Genomic DNA, 19,741 nt, shown 5'->3' with positions numbered 1-19,741 from the left:
GTGGTAGGTCTTGGCACTAGGTGTCAACATGTGGAAAGTCTCTAAATTAAAAAACACCAAAGTTATGGCACTTCCGATCAATCAGTTATATGGCAGCTATAGGATATAGTCGACCGATCCCGGTTGTGCCGACTTATATACTAACTGCAAGAAAAAGAAGGATGTGTGCAAACAAAGAGACTAGTTTGCCTAGACACCGACAAACAGACATTAGTTAATTAAGAAATGTTTAATAAATAATATTAAATATTAAAATTTTGCATCGGTTTCGCTGAATAATGAAATTTAATTCCACGACTCTTAAAGATTTAACACGAAAGGAAAGCTAACTTCGGGCGGAGCCGAAGTTTATAAACCTTTGCACTTTGGTTGCATCCGATACATAAATAATATTATAATTTATATGTATATCGGATATTTTATATGTAGTTGGCCGATCCTTTTAATAATTTCACCATCGAATTAATTTTCTAATTAAAATGTTGGAAACAGCATAAGGTATCTTTAAAAATAACAAGGTTGTGCCATTTCCGATCCGATCAGTTATATGGCAGATATAGGATATAGTCGACCGATCCCGAGCGTTTCGACTTAAGTTCTGCCTGAAAACTAGATTGATATACCCTCTGCAAGGGTATAAAACGCATTCGCCGGTTATATACCTCTAATTTTTGTCCAGTTCGCTCTCCCATTCCTACGAGGAAATCCGATCCTAGCACCGCACTGTCTCCCATGCCTGGCAACACCAGCATGTTCATTTTATTATCCTTGTTGCCAAAGCTTACCGTCAGCTGGAGTACCATTCGAGTTTCCGTATGGGTCCCATTGGCCAACTTTACCAATCTTCTCGTTGCTGTTCGTTATCTGTCGATTTCCGGGCTCTCCGCTAATTTCTCCGAACTTAAACTAGCCTTTGCCGTTGCCATAATTTCTGATCCTCCGACCTTGGCGACCGCCGACAACTGCTGATCGTTTTCTGGTAAACCTCCAACTAGGTTTGAGAGACAGCTTTCCTCTCTCTCTGCCTTTCTCTCTACGGCTGAGATCGCTGCGCGTCGCTGTTCGGCGACGACAGGAGCACCGGCGACGATAGGAGAGCAGGAACGGAAACAGCGACAGCGGCAGGAGAGGGGCAGCATAGGCCCTGCAACTGGTGCACGTTAGCTACAACGGAGGGAAACGTGAGCCGAACTGGCGCCAGGCACTAAGACCACAAGTCCTGCTGGGCGTAAGCTTTAGGGGGCGTGTGTATTGGCACCAATCCGGAACGGTGAACGGGGAACGACGGGAGGACGGGCGGTTGATCGGCTGAGACAAGCAGTCGGTGAGATTCACACTTTATAACCATTATAAAAATAAAGGAGATATTTTTGAAGCGAAGCACCCTGTGTTATTTCTGGGCTCGGGCAATCTCGTCGAAATTCTGTGGAACGATCCACAAAACTCTGTTAGCTAGCCGCGGCATTTGTTGCGAGCACCAATCAGCAATAACAGTTCGTTACACCTGGAGCCCATCCTACGTGATTGCTCTCGAGTCTAGAAGTAACGCAGCTTCAAGATGAGGGGAAAGAACTGGATATACGCGCTTCGCAAGGAGGAGTTGAGCGAAGTGTCTAGAGAGCTCGGTCTCCCAGGAGAAGGAATGGTAGAAAACATACTAGAACAACGAACAAGAACTACAAAAAACAACGAGATGTTGGTGGTCACGGTTGGATTTGAGGAAAAGTTCACACAAAGGTCCACGTCGAGACAAAGAGCGGTGAGTGAGTCAGATAAGCTCAATGCCCTGCATTCAAGCATTTAAAGTCCGGCGGAACCAGAGATGAAAAGCGAGAGGAGGATGAAGCCGCAAGTTCGGAAGGCGGTCCCGGTGCAGGTGGATTACGCAAATGTGGCCAAACAAGAATTCATGGAACGAGTGACATGGTCCGCTAAAACTTACGGTTTAGAAATAAACACAATCACGCGGTCGGGTTTATCTTGATCGATGAGTAGTGGCCCAATTGGAAGAAATTCAGAAGGAGTTTTAGTCCTTATTCCTGCCGAAAGGTTATTTCGAGAAGTTGGCGGAACAGGTTCGGAAGCGGAAGCAGCAACGAGGGAAACCTTTTAAAGAGTATATGGTGAACCTTCAGTCTCTAATGAAGCCACTAGGGAAATCCACGAAGGAGGTGATAGAAAGGCTGGTGGAGAACTGCATTCCGCGCATAAAAATGTTTATGAGGCCATACCCATGCGCATCGCTCGAAGAAGTGATGAGTCTAGCCGAGGAGTTTGAGGAGCTGGCCTTGGAGGAAGAGCTTTTTAATAGACAAGCCTCCGCAGAACCATGCTGGGATCAGCCGGCGGTAGTCAGAGCGAACAGTGCAACAAAGCAACAGAGCCCCCCAGGACATGGAGGCAGAGATGGCAGCCTGAGGATCGACGCCAGTCTTCCTCTCTATGGCTGAGATCGCGAGGTGCCGCCTCTCAGAACTAGTTAAGGGATTATCAGGAGACGATCAGCAGTTGGCGGCGGTCGTCAATGTCGGAGGTGCAGAAGTTAAGGCCATGATAGACACCGGGGCAACGGCCAGCTTCGTTTCGGAAAAGCTAGCGGAGAACCCGGAAATCGCCGGAGAGCGAGCATCAAGGAGACTTGCTAATGGGAGCCACACAGAAACTCAAATGGAACTCCAGACGGCAGTAAGCTTTGGCAACAAGGAATACCATTTGAACATGTTGCCAGGCCAGTGTTGCCAGGCATGGGAGACAGCGCGGTGCTTGGATGGGATTTCCTTGAAGAATTTGGCACAACAACAATCCCGAGAAGAGAAAGATGGAGCGGATGCCTGGAGGATAGCTGCAGATGCACTTTACCGCCAGCCGATAATAGAAAAATTGAGGAGTGCCTCAGCAAGCGAAGAGGTGGAATGCATATGGATAAGCGCACAGAAATGTTCAGAGTACGGAGAAGAAGCGTGCCAGGTTTACCGACACATAGAGCCGAAAGCGAAGAAGTAGCATCATGGATGCTGTACGTGTTAGTTAGCTAAGTTTTTATTTTATTTTTGTACTATGTAATTTGTGACTATGCAAAAACAAAAAGGATTTGAAATCAAAAAGGAAAAAAAAAACTTTGTCAGAAAGCGTTGCTTTGCGTCGTTGAGCCGCGCTCCCGCGTTATTATTCTAATTTGGTCGTTAATCTTACTCAGTCACTTACGTACATATATCATTTGTTGGAACCCCAAACCAATTAAATAAATTGTATCAATATCTATAAAAAAACGATGCTTAATGTTATTAAATCCAATCTTTAAAACACAAAAATAAAGCTTCCGAAAACGCACGGTAACTGAACATTTGGTGACCCCGAGAGCTGTGCTTAAGAAAATAATTTTTTAAATTTGTTAAATTATTTTCAACGGAAAATAATAAGAGGAGGCAAGGCTTGAAAACTCCGACTGAGCGCTGGTTCCACCTGGATACTGGAAACTCCGCTGGCAAGGGTGGAATGGGCAGCAATTCGAGCAGAGCGCAACGACGTCAACGATGCATCGTAGCTACAAGCTCAGACACTGTCCATCGCAAATCGCTGCTTATCTCAGCAATGTCTAACTCTTCAAGCTCCCCGTGGATGGCCTTAAAATCCTCGTACATGGCGAACAACTGGCTGTGACGCACATGGAGCATAGCATCCTACACTTTTGACATTGGCTGCAGGGCGCCTTTGATCCTCTTCAAATACTGGAGGATACCTTTTGCATTGCATTTTAAAATCGCACTCCGAGAGGGAGTGGGTTCTCCTGTGACGGCGCCGCTGCAGTTCATCGCCACTATAATTGAAATACGCTCAATTTAGGTAAAAACACGCACAAATTAATTTTGGCGCCAAAATTATAGTTCTTTTTTATTTTATTATATTTAATTATATTTGAGCGCAGCAAACACGATTTATCCCACTGTTTTTTTTTTTTTATATTCGTATTTTATTTATTTTCTCGTATGTTACATTAATCCAATTATTTATACAAATTATTTACATTACTATAGTTTAAGTTGTTAATGGGGCTAGAGGAACTTGATGCTGTTGTGTTGGACGGTACGGCCGTAAAGCAGTGCTTCGCCCAACTCCTCCAGCTTAATCCTCCCCCCCGTTACGCACCCTCTCCAGGGCTCCTTCATGACCTTCGCCACAAACTTGGCTGTGGCTTCCCATTTGCGCCCCGACTCCATCATCAGTGGCACCGTTCTCTCTGGTGAGAAGATCTCCTCCAGGCTTTCCTCCAGGTTGCTGCGGACCTCGTCGAAGCGCCGGCAATCGAATAGGACATGGTAGGCGTCTTCCATGACCCCCCTGCCACATGAGGGGCAGCCATCCTCTCGTTCGTGCCCGAATCGCTTCAGGTAGCTTCTGAAGCACCCGTATCCGCTAAGGGCCTGGGTCATATAGAAATCCACCTCACCGTGCTTTCTTCCGATCCATAAGCCCACGTCCGGGATAAGCCTATGCGTCCAGCGTCCCTTTGTGGAGTTTGCCCATAAGATCTGCCAGTTGGCCAGGCTTCTGGCTCTCGCCGCTAACTTCCTAGCCGACGCCGACGTGGTTTCGTCCTGCGCCGTCTCGGCCAGCTCTGCCCTCTCCCGGACCAGTTCCCTTAGCGGAATGAGACCGGCGATCACGAGTGCCGCGTCGTCCGACACCGTTCTGAAGGCGCATGACGTGCGTAACGCACAAAGCTTATAATCGGCCTCGATGCCCCGCACATAAGCCCGCACAGACGTTGCCTCGGCCCACACCGGGGCGGCATACAGTATTTGCGAGCTTACCACGCTGGTGATCAGCTTACGCCTTTCCTGCCTCGGGCCTCTAATGTTGACCAGCATGCGTGAGAGTGCCCTTATCGTCTCACTTGCCCTCTTGTGAGCATATTCCAGGTGCTCCCGGAATGAGAGCCTCGTGTCCAGCATCACACCAAGATATTTTATGGCTCTCTTTGATGTGATGGCCACTCCTCCTACTCGGACCGTCGCCGTTTCCACCTTTTTACGGCTCGAGATTAGCACTGCCTCCGTCTTGTGCGGTGCCAACTGTAGTCCGGCGGTGGACAGCCAAGCCTCCACTTTCTCGATTGCCCGGTTCGCAGCATCTTCCACCTCCCGGACTGTCTTCGCCACGACCACCACTGCAACGTCATCGGCGAATCCAATTACGGATGTTCCCTCGGCCATTGGAATCCGGAGAACACCATCATACATTACATTCCAGAGCAGTGGCCCGAGCACTGAGCCTCTCGGTCGTGTCGAATAGAAGTGTTCTGTTGCTCAAGTAGCTGTCCACCATCCTTAGGAGGTATCGGGGTATCTTCATCTTCCTCAGCGCCTCTAACGTCCGCGACCAGTTCGCTGTGTTAAAGGCGTTCTTGATATCGAGGGTTGCTACCAGGCAGTACTTTTTGGTGCCCCCTTCCCACCGGGTGCCTTGAATGGCGTGTGCTGCCAGGTCCTTAACCCGTCTGATGGCGTCCACCGTAGACCGGCCTTTTCGGAAGCCATATTGCTCCGCTGCCAGGCCGCCGACCCTGCTTATGGCCGCCTGTAGTCTCGTTGCGACTATTTTTTCCAGCACCTTGCCCACGGAGTCTAGCAGGCAGATCGGTCTGTACGATGCTGCTTGCCCAGGTGGCTTACCAGGCTTTGGCAGGAGGAGTAGCCTCTGCATCTTCCAAATTGCCGGAAAGGTGCCCTCCAGTAGACACTGATTGAAAATGACGGCCATCTTCTTTGGTATCAACGCCAGGATGATCTTCAGCGCCCTATTTGGCACCGCGTCCGGGCCAGGGGCTTTACTGGGGGCTAGTTTGCTGGCCGCCTTACGCACCTCATCCGCCGTGACCAGCTCCACCGACTCCACTTCGTCGTTAACCGACTCCGCTTCGTCGTTCTCGTTCAGGTTCGGCCGCGATCCCTCGTTCTGCTCGTTTGGAAGGAGGACATCGATAATGCCCCTCAGTTCCTCAGGGTCCGAAGGCGCCTGGTTGCCTGCCCTTACCTTCTTGGTGACAATCCTGAAGGCCTGGCCCCACGGGTCGTGTTCAGCCTCGTCGCACAGCTTTAGGAAGACCTCCCTTTTGCTTTCCCGTATGGCTTTTTTTAGGGCTTTCCTCGCCGCTTTAAATTCCAACCGTCTCTCTTCTTGCGCGTCCGTACCGCGCTCGCGTTGCAGCGCTCTCCTGGCCTTAAGGCACTCCTTACGGAGTAAATCGATTTCGCTGTTCCACCACGGCGTCGGTTTGTGGTAACGCGAGTAGGTCGTTCGAGGCCTCATGCTTGCCCGGCAGACCTCGTCCAATACCTCAGCAAGTGCTGCCGCCGTTTCGTTGGCCGAGGCAAGGGGGACAACAGTCGCGCTCTGCGCTCGGTTTATTACTGTTTGGACGTCGAGGGTGTCCTGGCGGTACGCCTTTCCACTGTAGGGTGGGTTAGGGTCAGCCCGGCCCGGTACCAGTGTGCACAATATGGCTTCATGGTCGCTAGCCGTGAAGGTGTTGGAGATTCTCCACTTGGAGCCGCGGCCCAAGCTTCCGCTCGCAAAGGTCAGGTCGATTATAGATCCAGCGCCTGCTCTCCTGGTTACCCTCGTTGAGTAGCGCCAGGTCCAGGGGAGCCAGTATCTCCAGCAGGGCCAGGCATCTGTAGCACCGCGGTTGGTTGTCCCTTTCGCGGATGCGACACACTGTCCAACCAATCCTAACTCTTCCTTTGCTTGCAACCTCCGCCGCTTTCTTGTTTGGGAGTCCGTTGATGGCAGTTTGTGTGTCCCTTGAGGTCCCTCGCAGGCTCCTGATCAAGACTGCGTCTCCGGCCAAGTTGAACTGCTCGACCATTGCCTCGCGTATGTCCCCTTCGTTAACCAAGGGATCGAGGTCCCTTAGCTCCATGAACCGGAGTTTGCTGTCCTCGGACAACGCTCGCACCTCTGCAGCTCCCTGGAGCACCTTCTCAAGATTCTCCCTCATGACGTCCGTGCTGGCCGTGCGATTCTTGTTGAGCTCCAGCAGAAGATTCCCGCTTACGGTTCGGCGCACCTTGCGCACATCTTGGCTAAAATCGTTCAGTTGCCCGTCCTGTCGTCAGGTGACCATCGCCAGGACCTCATTATATTTAAGCCCCTTGGCTTCCACTACCAGCGCGTTCGGGGCGAGTGGTCGTCCTGGGCTTCTTCCGTTTCGCCGTTTCCCATCGCGGGCCTGCTTCAGCGGCGTCAGCTGGAGTGCTCAGTCCCGCGCCCTCAGCTCTTCCGTTGCTGGGGCGGTTGACGGTCCTTTGGACGGGACCTAGCCTAGCGGATTTCCTTAGAGCCTGAGCGGGTGCTTGTTGCTCCTCCTGCAGATGGGTCTTCGTGCTATCCTGGCTTAGCCGTCGCCATGGCTCAGTCTGTACAGATACTTCTTTTCGCCGTAAAGGCAAGGTCTGCGCCTGTTTGTCGGCCATCGGGACATCTTGCTGATCACATCTCGAGCAGATAGTCTCCGATATCGACCCCGGTTGGCTCTCGTCGATTTGGCAAGTGAGAGCACCACTGAGTCCTTCCTGCAGCTCCTTCATCCTGCAGAACATCCTCTTCATTTTCAGGTTTATGCTCCTCACCTGCTTCTCGTGAGTTTGGAGGATGATGTCCTCCAGAATCCCCTCCAGTTCAGTCAGCATGCCGGCGCAGGACCGCTCACTTGCTGCTTTGGTTTTCTTCGCCGGTGTCGCTCTTTGAGGTTCCGAGGGGCTTAAGGTATCCCTCGCCCTCTTGGGGGTTTCTTTCTCTGCATTCGGCTCTTTTCTCGCGGCCTTCCGTGCCGCCTGCAGGATGGGTGAACGCAGTATCTTCGAGCTGCTCATGAATGCTGAAGATTGCTCCACGTTTTGGCTTGTCGCAGGATCTGCCGGGGCGGCCAAGCTAGCCACCGCCTCGTCAGTTGGCTTTGGGATGTGTTTTGGGGCCTCCAGAATCCGTGCCCCGGCCGTGGGTTTCCCCACGGGTGGATTTCCACTTGAGTGGTTGCCACCTGGAGTAATGTCGTTAGTGTACATCATCCTTCGGGTTTGCTTTTTATACCTACTGCCAGGTTTGCATTTTATACCTACTGCCAGGTGGGTGGGTACTGCCGGCCACTATGGCTCCGATGCAGACCGCGTAGCCGCCCAATGTGGGACAGACGCTACGTGGGTTTGGGGTGGAGTAGAGGAAGAAGAAGATGAAAAGTGGAGGGCGGTAACCATCGATCACCGCCGCGGCAGGGGGGTTGGAAATCGGTCCGATCCATGACCTTGTGCACTGTTGCTTATCTCAGGCCCGCCCTCCAAAAGAGAGCTATGAATTCTTCTCCTTGGTGCCGCCCTCTGTGGGTGACGGCTTCAAACAGCTCGAAGAGGAGCGCCGAGTGGCGCCATCTGTCGGTGTTTTCCGGTAAGCGGCCTCTACCGGTACCGCTTTCGTCGGGGTTAGACAGCACTACCGATCAGCTGGGTCATTTGGTCCAACATTCAGCATCGCTAACCAGCGCAACGCGGGAAAACATTGCCACCGAAAGAGAGGGAATCCAGAGAAAGCTGCGCTTACCCCGTCTCCCTGGCCCTAGGACGTCCGCTGTGAATCCGGGGCCGGCCTGTCCTCCAAGCTGAACCTCAGGGATGCCTTCACTCCTACATCTCAGGTGAGCCGCGGTGCGAGTTCTGCCGGGGTCTTCCGGGCTTTGGTCCATCCCGGGACTATACGTCCCGGGGCCTATACGGTCCCGGGATGGACCAAAGCCCGGAAGACCCCGGCAGAACTCGCACCGCGGCTCACCTGAGATGTAGGAGTGAAGGCATCCCTGAGGTTCAGCTTGGAGGACAGGCCGGCCCCGGATTCACAGCGGACGTCCTAGGGCCAGGGCAATGTTTTCCCGCGTTGCGCTGGTTAGCGATGCTGAATGTTGGACCAAATGACCCAGCTGATCGGTAGTGCTGTCTAACCCCGACGAAAGCGGTACCGGTAGAGGCCGCTTACCGGAAAACACCGACAGATGGCGCCACTCGGCGCTCCTCTTCGAGCTGTTTGAAGCCGTCACCCACAGAGGGCGGCACCAAGGAGAAGAATTCATAGCTCTCTTTTGGAGGGCGGGCCTGAGATAAGCAACAGTGCACAAGGTCATGGATCGGACCGATTTCCAACCCCCCTGCCGCGGCGGTGCTCGATGGTTACCGCCCTCCACTTTTCATCTTCTTCTTCCTCTACTCCACCCCAAACCCACGTAGCGTCTGTCCCACATTGGGCGGCTACGCGGTCTGCATCGGAGCCATAGTGGCCGGCAGTACCCACCCACCTGGCAGTAGGTATAAAATGCAAACCTGGCAGTAGGTATAAAAAGCAAACCCGAAGGATGATGTACACTAACGACATTACTCCAGGTGGCAACCACTCAAGTGGAAATCCACCCGTGGGGAAACCCACGGCCGGGGCACGGATTCTGGAGGCCCCAAAACACATCCCAAAGCCAACTGACGAGGCGGTGGCTAGCTTGGCCGCCCCGGCAGATCCTGCGACAAGCCAAAACGTGGAGCAATCTTCAGCATTCATGAGCAGCTCGAAGATACTGCGTTCACCCATCCTGCAGGCGGCACGGAAGGCCGCGAGAAAAGAGCCGAATGCAGAGAAAGAAACCCCCAAGAGGGCGAGGGATACCTTAAGCCCCTCGGAACCTCAAAGAGCGACACCGGCGAAGAAAACCAAAGCAGCAAGTGAGCGGTCCTGCGCCGGCATGCTGACTGAACTGGAGGGGATTCTGGAGGACATCATCCTCCAAACTCACGAGAAGCAGGTGAGGAGCATAAACCTGAAAATGAAGAGGATGTTCTGCAGGATGAAGGAGCTGCAGGAAGGACTCAGTGGTGCTCTCACTTGCCAAATCGACGAGAGCCAACCGGGGTCGATATCGGAGACTATCTGCTCGAGATGTGGTCAGCAAGATGTCCCGATGGCCGACAAACAGGCGCAGACCTTGCCTTTACGGCGAAAAGAAGTATCTGTACAGACTGAGCCATGGCGACGGCTAAGCCAGGATAGCACGAAGACCCATCTGCAGGAGGAGCAACAAGCACCCGCTCAGGCTCTAAGGAAATCCGCTAGGCTAGGTCCCGTCCAAAGGACCGTCAACCGCCCCAGCAACGGAAGAGCTGAGGGCGCGGGACTGAGCACTCCAGCTGACGCCGCTGAAGCAGGCCCGCGATGGGAAACGGCGAAACGGAAGAAGCCCAGGACGAGACAGGACGGGCAACTGAACGATTTTAGCCAAGATGTGCGCAAGGTGCGCCGAACCGTAAGCGGGAATCTTCTGCTGGAGCTCAACAAGAATCGCACGGCCAGCACGGACGTCATGAGGGAGAATCTTGAGAAGGTGCTCCAGGGAGCTGCAGAGGTGCGAGCGTTGTCCGAGGACAGCAAACTCCGGTTCATGGAGCTAAGGGACTTCAACTTGGCCGGAGACGCAGTCTTGATCAGGAGCCTGCGAGGGACCTCAAGGGACACACAAACTGCCAGCGGTGCTACAGATGCCTGGAAGTCGGCCATATTGCTGGTAAGTGCAGAAGCACCACTGATAGGAGCGGGTGTTGCATCCGTTGCGGGGAGAAAGGGCATAAGATAGCCAGATGCCCCAACGAAAGCTTATGCTTTGTGTGCGCAGAGAGGGGTCAGCGGGACACCAAAAACCAATCTGGCAATCTGGTTCTGCAACGGGACAATAGAAGCGCCAAGTCGAGTCAAGAGGGGGGGGTAAGAGCACAATGGAAAGGCACCTGGGTATATAGCTGTTATCTAGCTCCCAGCCTGACCCACGATGCTTTCTGCAAGGTCCTGGAAGAAATAGTGATTGATGCCAGAGGCAGGCACCCAGTGCTCATAGCAGGGGACTTCAATGCATGGGCCCAGGAGTGGGGGTGTAGCACCACAAACGCCAGAGGTAGAGAAGCTTCGGCCGCTGCTCCAAGTGGAGAAGCACCACTTCACGGCTAGCGACCATGAAGCAATATTGTGCACACTGGTACCGGGCCGGGCTGACCCTAACCCACCCTACAGTGGAAAGGCGTACCGCCAGGACACCCTCGACGTCCAAACAGTAATAAACCGAGCGCAGAGCGCGACTGTTGTCCCCCTTGCCTCGGCCAACGAAACGGCGGCAGCACTTGCTGAGGTATTGGACGAGGTCTGCCGGGCAAGCATGAGGCCTCGAACGACCTACTCGCGTTACCACAAACCGACGCCGTGGTGGAACAGCGAAATCGATTTACTCCGTAAGGAGTGCCTTAAGGCCAGGAGAGCGCTGCAACGCGAGCGCGGTACGGACGCGCAAGAAGAGAGACGGTTGGAATTTAAAGCGGCGAGGAAAGCCCTAAAAAAAGCCATACGGGAAAGCAAAAGGGAGGTCTTCCTAAAGCTGTGCGACGAGGCTGAACACGACCCGTGGGGCCAGGCCTTCAGGATTGTCACCAAGAAGGTAAGGGCAGGCAACCAGGCGCCTTCGGACCCTGAGGAACTGAGGGGCATTATCGATGAACGAGAACGACGAAGCGGAGTCGGTTAACGACGAAGTGGAGTCGGTGGAGCTGGTCACGGCGGATGAGGTGCGTAAGGCGGCCAGCAAACTAGCCCCCAGTAAAGCCCCTGGCCCGGACGCGGTGCCAAATAGGGCGCTGAAGATCATCCTGGCGTTGATACCAAAGAAGATGGCCGTCATTTTCAATCAGTGTCTACTGGAGGGCACCTTTCCGGCAATTTGGAAGATGCAGAGGCTACTCCTCCTTCCAAAGCCTGGTAAGCCACCTGGGCAAGCAGCATCGTACAGACCGATCTGCCTGCTAGACTCCGTGGGCAAGGTGCTGAAAAAAATAGTCGCAACGAGACTACAGGCGGCCATAAGCAGGGTCGGCGGCCTGGCAGCGGAGCAATATGGCTTCCGAAAAGGCCGGTCTACGGTGGACGAGCAGAACGAGGGATCGCGGATTCAAGGCACCCGGTGGGAAGGGGGCACCAAAAAGTACTGCCTGGTAGCAACCCTCGATATCAAGAACGCCTTTAACACAGCGAACTGGTCGCGGACGTTAGAGGCGCTGAGGAAGATGAAGATACCCCGATACCTCCTAAGGATGGTGGACAGCTACTTGAGCAACAGAACACTTCTATTCGACACGACCGAGGGACTCAGTGCTCGGGCCACTGCTCTGGAATGTAATGTATGATGGTGTTCTCCGGATTCCAATGGCCGAGGGAACATCCGTAATTGGATTCGCCGATGACGTTGCAGTGGTGGTCGTGGCGAAGACAGTCCGGGAGGTGGAAGATGCTGCGAACCGGGCAATCGAGAAAGTGGAGGCTTGGCTGTCCACCGCCGGACTACAGTTGGCACCGCACAAGACGGAGGCAGTGCTAATCTCGAGCCGTAAAAAGGTGGAAACGGCGACGGTCCGAGTAGGAGGAGTGGCCATCACATCAAAGAGAGCCATAAAATATCTTGGTGTGATGCTGGACACGAGGCTCTCATTCCGGGAGCACCTGGAATATGCTCACAAGAGGGCAAGTGAGACGATAAGGGCACTCTCACGCATGCTGGTCAACATTAGAGGCCCGAGGCAGGAAAGGCGTAAGCTGATCACCAGCGTGGTAAGCTCGCAAATACTGTATGCCGCCCCGGTGTGGGCCGAGGCAACGTCTGTGCGGGCTTATGTGCGGGGCATCGAGGCCGATTATAAGCTTTGTGCGTTACGCACGTCATGCGCCTTCAGAACGGTGTCGGACGACGCGGCACTCGTGATCGCCGGTCTCATTCCGCTAAGGGAACTGGTCCGGGAGAGGGCAGAGCTGGCCGAGACGGCGCAGGACGAAACCACGCGAGAGCCAGAAGCCTGGCCAACTGGCAGATCTTATGGGCAAACTCCACAAAGGGACGCTGGACGCATAGGCTTATCCCGGACGTGGGCTTATGGATCGGAAGAAAGCACGGTGAGGTGGATTTCTATATGACCCAGGCCCTTAGCGGATACGGGTGCTTCAGAAGCTACCTGAAGCGATTCGGGCACGAACGAGAGGATGGCTGCCCCTCATGTGGCAGGGGGGTCATGGAAGACGCCTACCATGTCCTATTCGATTGCCGGCGCTTCGACGAGGTCCGCAGCAACCTGGAGGAAAGCCTGGAGGAGATCTTCTCACCAGAGAGAACGGTGCCACTGATGATGGAGTCGGGGCGCAAATGGGAAGCCACAGCCAAGTTTGTGGCGAAGGTCATGAAGGAGCTGAGAGCCCTGGAGAGGGTGCGTAACGGGGGGGAGGATTAAGCTGCAGGAGTTGGGCGAAGCACTGCTTTACGGCCGTACCGTCCAACACAACAGCATCAAGTTCCTCTAGCCCCATTAACAACTTAAACTATAGTAATGTAAATAATTTGTATAAATAATTGGATTAATGTAACATACGAGAAAATAAATAAAATACGAATATAAAAAAAAAAAAACAGTGGGATAAATCGTGTTTGCTGCGCTCAAATATAATTAAATATAATAAAATAAAAAAGAACTATAATTTTGGCGCCAAAATTAATTTGTGCGTGTTTTTACCTAAATTGAGCGTATTTCAATTATAGTGGCGATGAACTGCAGCGGCGCCGTCACAGGAGAACCCACTCCCTCTCGGAGTGCGATTTTAAAATGCAATGCAAAAGGTATCCTCCAGTATTTGAAGAGGATCAAAGGCGCCCTGCAGCCAATGTCAAAAGTGTAGGATGCTATGCTCCATGTGCGTCACAGCCAGTTGTTCGCCATGTACGAGGATTTTAAGGCCATCCACGGGGAGCTTGAAGAGTTAGACATTGCTGAGATAAGCAGCGATTTGCGATGGACAGTGTCTGAGCTTGTAGCTACGATGCATCGTTGACGTCGTTGCGCTCTGCTCGAATTGCTGCCCATTCCACCCTTGCCAGCGGAGTTTCCAGTATCCAGGTGGAACCAGCGCTCAGTCGGAGTTTTCAAGCCTTGCCTCCTCTTATTATTTTCCGTTGAAAATAATTTAACAAATTTAAAAAATTATTTTCTTAAGCACAGCTCTCGGGGTCACCAAATGTTCAGTTACCGTGCGTTTTCGGAAGCTTTATTTTTGTGTTTTAAAGATTGGATTTAATAACATTAAGCATCGTTTTTTTATAGATATTGATACAATTTATTTAATTGGTTTGGGGTTCCAACAAATGATATATGTACGTAAGTGACTGAGTAAGATTAACGACCAAATTAGAATAATAACGCGGGAGCGCGGCTCAACGACGCAAAGCAACGCTTTCTGACAAAGTTTTTTTTTTCCTTTTTGATTTCAAATCCTTTTTGTTTTTGCATAGTCACAAATTACATAGTACAAAAATAAAATAAAAACTTAGCTAACTAACACGTACAGCATCCATGATGCTACTTCTTCGCTTTCGGCTCTATGTGTCGGTAAACCTGGCACGCTTCTTCTCCGTACTCTGAACATTTCTGTGCGCTTATCCATATGCATTCCACCTCTTCGCTTGCTGAGGCACTCCTCAATTTTTCTATTATCGGCTGGCGGTAAAGTGCATCTGCAGCTATCCTCCAGGCATCCGCTCCATCTTTCTCTTCTCGGGATTGTTGTTGTGCCAAATTCTTCAAGGAAATCCCATCCAAGCACCGCGCTGTCTCCCATGCCTGGCAACACTGGCCTGGCAACATGTTCAAATGGTATTCCTTGTTGCCAAAGCTTACTGCCGTCTGGAGTTCCATTTGAGTTTCTGTGTGGCTCCCATTAGCAAGTCTCCTTGATGCTCGCTCTCCGGCGATTTCCGGGTTCTCCGCTAGCTTTTCCGAAACGAAGCTGGCCGTTGCCCCGGTGTCTATCATGGCCTTAACTTCTGCACCTCCGACATTGACGACCGCCGCCAACTGCTGATCGTCTCCTGATAATCCCTTAACTAGTTCTGAGAGGCGGCACCTCGCGATCTCAGCCATAGAGAGGAAGACTGGCGTCGATCCTCAGGCTGCCATCTCTGCCTCCATGTCCTGGGGGGCTCTGTTGCTTTGTTGCACTGTTCGCTCTGACTACCGCCGGCTGATCCCAGCATGGTTCTGCGGAGGCTTGTCTATTAAAAAGCTCTTCCTCCAAGGCCAGCTCCTCAAACTCCTCGGCTAGACTCATCACTTCTTCGAGCGATGCGCATGGGTATGGCCTCATAAACATTTTTATGCGCGGAATGCAGTTCTCCACCAGCCTTTCTATCACCTCCTTCGTGGATTTCCCGGTAAGGCGGTCCCTTACGGTAAGGCGGTTACTCTGTATCCGGTATAGGTGATGAAGGATTTTAACTGCGATCGTAGCCTCCAACATCACTGACCTTCAGCTCAATTTGGCATTGGTCAGCTCATGGAAATTCCCGCCAATGTAAAGCTAGCAGATCCTCATTTTCACCAGACGCAGAGAGTTGATTTGCTTATTGGAGCTGGATTATTTTACGAGCTGCTTTGTGTGGGGAAAATTCATCTGTCTTCTGGTTTGCTCTCAATCCAAAAAACTGGGCTCGGTTCGGTTGTTTGTTGAGGCGGAGGCCCTGCAAGTGATCTTCATGGCTGCTGAGCGGTTCGGGACTGCCCAAAAGGGCCTTTAGATGAGAGCTCGATCAACTTCTTCGACAATTCTGTGAAGGCGTCAAAGGAAGAATTGGATTGCCAAGAAGAGTCACTTTGTGAAGATCTTTGTGCGGTTAGATGGTGGTGCATATTCAGTCAGGTTGCCATATTCAGTCTGGTGCCGCCTGAGATGCTTCGAGATTGTAAATATTTTCTGCCACATCACTGCGTGCTAAAGAAGGACAGCACCGCGACGAAACTTAGAGTGGAGTTCGACGGTTCCGCTGTTACCACCTCCGGTTATTCTCTGGATAACATATTTGTATAATTAGATGTAGATAATAAGTGGAATTGTATGAAGTCTAGTATAAGTTAGTTTAGGGCGGAGCGGGAGCGCAAGTGAAGCTCTCACTTGCGCTCTCCCATGAATTCACCCCGCTTCGCCGCACTAGATAAGCTAGGCTTAAGGTTTTGTTAATATGAATATAACCGAATTTATAACGTCGAAGAGTGCACGCATTTTTGTTTTCGGTCGTTTTTTTCGCAATTTAATTATTTCTACAGCCACCAAATTTTTCCTTTCGTTTTCGCGACGAGATAAAATAATCTCGATAAACATTTTGGCGCCCCCGGGTGGACTGTAGTATAATTAATTAAATAAAAAAGCAACAAAAAATAGTGACAGTGACACATACATATATATACAATATAATATATAACATATATACATATATTCAAAAAAAAAAATAAGAGTTGCTCGCGACGGTTGTGCCAGTGAATTCAAAATACAAATTAAAGAATTCTCCGCGTCGCGAAACAAACTTCTACATAGCTGCTACTGGAAGGATTCGTCGTCCCCATGCACTGCACCTGCATCAATTGTGAAAGGAAAGTGGCCGCAGGATTAAAGGATCCGAAAGCAGAAACCCAGGTATTTGTGCAAAAAATTGAAAGTTGAGATAAGACAAATTAAAATCCGTCTTGTGCTGGAATATTGCACCCTCCTTTCAATTCTTGGCGCATACGTACGTAGAAAAAATAGTAGAGCAAAAATAAATAACAACATATATAAAAATTCTAAAATTTTAATTATAAATATATGTGCTAACCTAAATGTACTGCCTGTGGATAAAATAAAAAAGAGAATATTTATATTATTTGCAATCACTGTCGCCCCCTACCCCTCGTTCTCGAATTTACAAATCTTCCAAATAAATACTAAAGTGCAGCCAAAAATGATTTATTTGTTACAGATAAAATAAAGGTGCATATATATTTGGTTTACATACATACAAATAGATGCAGCGATAATATTCTCGTTTTCGTTTCCCACCGTTATCCGCTGCTGTATGTATGTATGTATATGCACTTTTTGGCGCGTATAGTTTACCGATCTGCCAAGTGACGCGCTCCCCTGCAATTTGGTCTAGCATATTGGTTTCGGTGTCATTGGCGACCAACTATTTTTTTGGATACTCTGTGCCTCGACTATCAATAATTCGTTATCAATTAATTAATCAATTTAGATTTGGTTAAATTTAATAAATTATTTATTATATTTAAATAAGATTAATTAATTATTTTCGTTTTCGCATTTTCTTGTTGTTGAATTAAATTCAATAAATTTTTAAATAAATTTTAGAAAAATTTAATAAATAAAAATTTAATAAATTTTTAATATTAATATTTTAAAATTAATAAAAAATTTTAAATAAATTATTAAATCTTAAATTTGCATTGTTTTCGTTTTTGTATTGAAAAAACAAAATTTTTTTAAAATGGAAAGTACTAAACAAAAACTTAATTCCACGACTCTTATTGACTTAAAAAAAAGATTAAATGTCAAAGTTAAAAGCATTCGCCGGTTGGAGGAACGTTTGGAAGATGGATCACTTCCTCTAAACAAAACCGAGCTAGAATGCAGGCTTCAGGTTTTAGATGAGGCAATTTCTAAAGCAAATGAGTTGCAAGACCAGATCGAGCAAATAGATGAAATGGATGATTTCGGAGCCGAGTTGGAAGAATTAGGAATAACTACGAAGGCAAGGATTATGTCCTTATGTAATGCCTTGAATTCAGCTGAAGACTCCCGTTCAGCTACTGCAATTTCTGCAGCCCCAACTCGAGCTCGACTTCCTAGTTTGGCATTGCCAAAATTCAGTGGAAATTATTCGGATTTCAAAAATTTCATAAGTCTTTTCGAGACATTAGTTGACAAAGATGTGAACATTCCAGTTATCGAGAAATTTAATCATTTAATTTCTTGCCTCTCTGGTGAAGCCTTAGGAACTGTCAAGGCATTCCAGGTCACCGAGAGTAATTACGCCAAAGCTATCGCTAGTTTAAAAAGAGTTTATGATAACGAATGTCTCATCTTTGCGAACCAAATACGTCAACTGTTCAGCCTTCCGAAAATTTCCCAGCCGTCTGCGTCGTCGTTGAGGGGTCTCATCGACACTGTATCATCCATTTATGGATCACTATTATCCATAGGAGATGATACTAAAATTGCAAACTCAATGATTATTCATTTAGTTTTGAGTAGAGTGGATCCAGTGACCAAGCAAAAATGGGAAGAGTCACTGGATTATGAGGAATTGCCGCTGTGGTCCGATTTCGAAAAAATATTAAATCGTAGATACCAGCATCTGTCCGCTGAAGAGACTGGCAAACCAAAACAAGAAAGAACTGGGTTCGGCAAGCAACTAAATAGAACTTCGTTGGCTTGTTCTTCTACCAACGCCAAACCAGCTTGCAGTTATTGTAACGCGAACAACCATTTTTTGGCCCAGTGTAGTCCGTTCGCTCGCCTTGCTGTAATGCAAAGGTTTGAGTTTGTTAAGTCAGCCTCCCTATGTTTGAATTGTCTGCGAAAAGGTCACACGGTAGCGAATTGTAAAGCGACCAGGTGCCAAATCTGTTCAAGATCGCACCATAAACTTCTGCACCGATTTACAGTGACCGAAAATAGCTTAGCATTACCACCACCCACACAAAATCCTCCTCCAGAGTTAACGAATGGTGGCCCTTCTACTTCACATGCTTTGCATGCGTCATCTGTAGAAAGGGTTTTGTTAGCAACGTCGATCGTAAGCGTTCGCACAAAAAATGGTGAGCACATCTTGGCCCGAGCATTACTTGACTCAGGGTCACAAATGAATTTTATTACAGAAGATCTTGCTCAACGCTTACAGATCCGTAGGGAGGAATCGTGCATCAACTTGCTTGGAATTGGTCAAACTAATTCACAAGTTAAGAAAAAGATACACACCGTGGTGAAGTCGAGAGTCAATGGTAGCGAGTTTCCGTTCGACTTTTGGGTTTTGAAAACCATTTCAGGCTATCACCCTGATCAGTCAGTGAACGTAAAAGATTGGACCCTACCAAAGAACTTGCCGTTAGCAGACCCATATTTCTACAAACCTCAGCGGATAGATATGCTAATTGGAGCTGAGTCATTTTTCGAATTGTTGTCCGTTGGCCAAATAAAACAAGGTCCGAACCATCCCATCCTTCAAAAAACTCTCCTTGGGTGGATAGTGTCGGGAAAATATCTGGCAAATTCCTCAACTCCTCCACAGCCAGTCTCTAGTCTGAATTGCCAAGAGGAAGTATTAGAGTCAATAGACAAAAACTTGAAAAAATTCTGGTCGTTGGAAGAAGTTCCTTCTTCTAAAAAGATGTTGTCGCCAGAACAAGAGCTATGTGAGGAACATTATCGGAAGACTACAAGAATACTGCCTTCAGGTCGATTTGAAGTTAAACTTCCATTTAAGTCGGATCCAAGCGTTCTGGGCAATTCATTCGAGATAGCCAAACGCCGATTCCTGTCGCTCGAGAGAAGATTATCTCGAGATCCGAACTTAAAGAAAATGTATTTGGAATTTATGGAAGAATACGAATCCCTAGGCCATATGTCCCCTGCAAGCAATGACGTTCTTGCTTCTCCACACTACGTCATACCCCACCAGTGTGTCTTGCGGCCGCAAAGTACAACGACCAAACTTCGAGTCGTTTTCGATGCGTCCTGCAAGACATCCACACAAAAGTGTTTAAATGAGTTGTTGATGGTGGGTCCAACAATTCAGGAAGAGCTTTACTCA

Source organism: Drosophila ananassae (assembly GCF_017639315.1).
Source record: "Drosophila ananassae strain 14024-0371.13 chromosome Y unlocalized genomic scaffold, ASM1763931v2 tig00000098, whole genome shotgun sequence".
In the NCBI taxonomy this organism is placed as follows: domain Eukaryota; kingdom Metazoa; phylum Arthropoda; class Insecta; order Diptera; family Drosophilidae; genus Drosophila; species Drosophila ananassae.
This window is presented reverse-complemented; position numbering follows the sequence as displayed.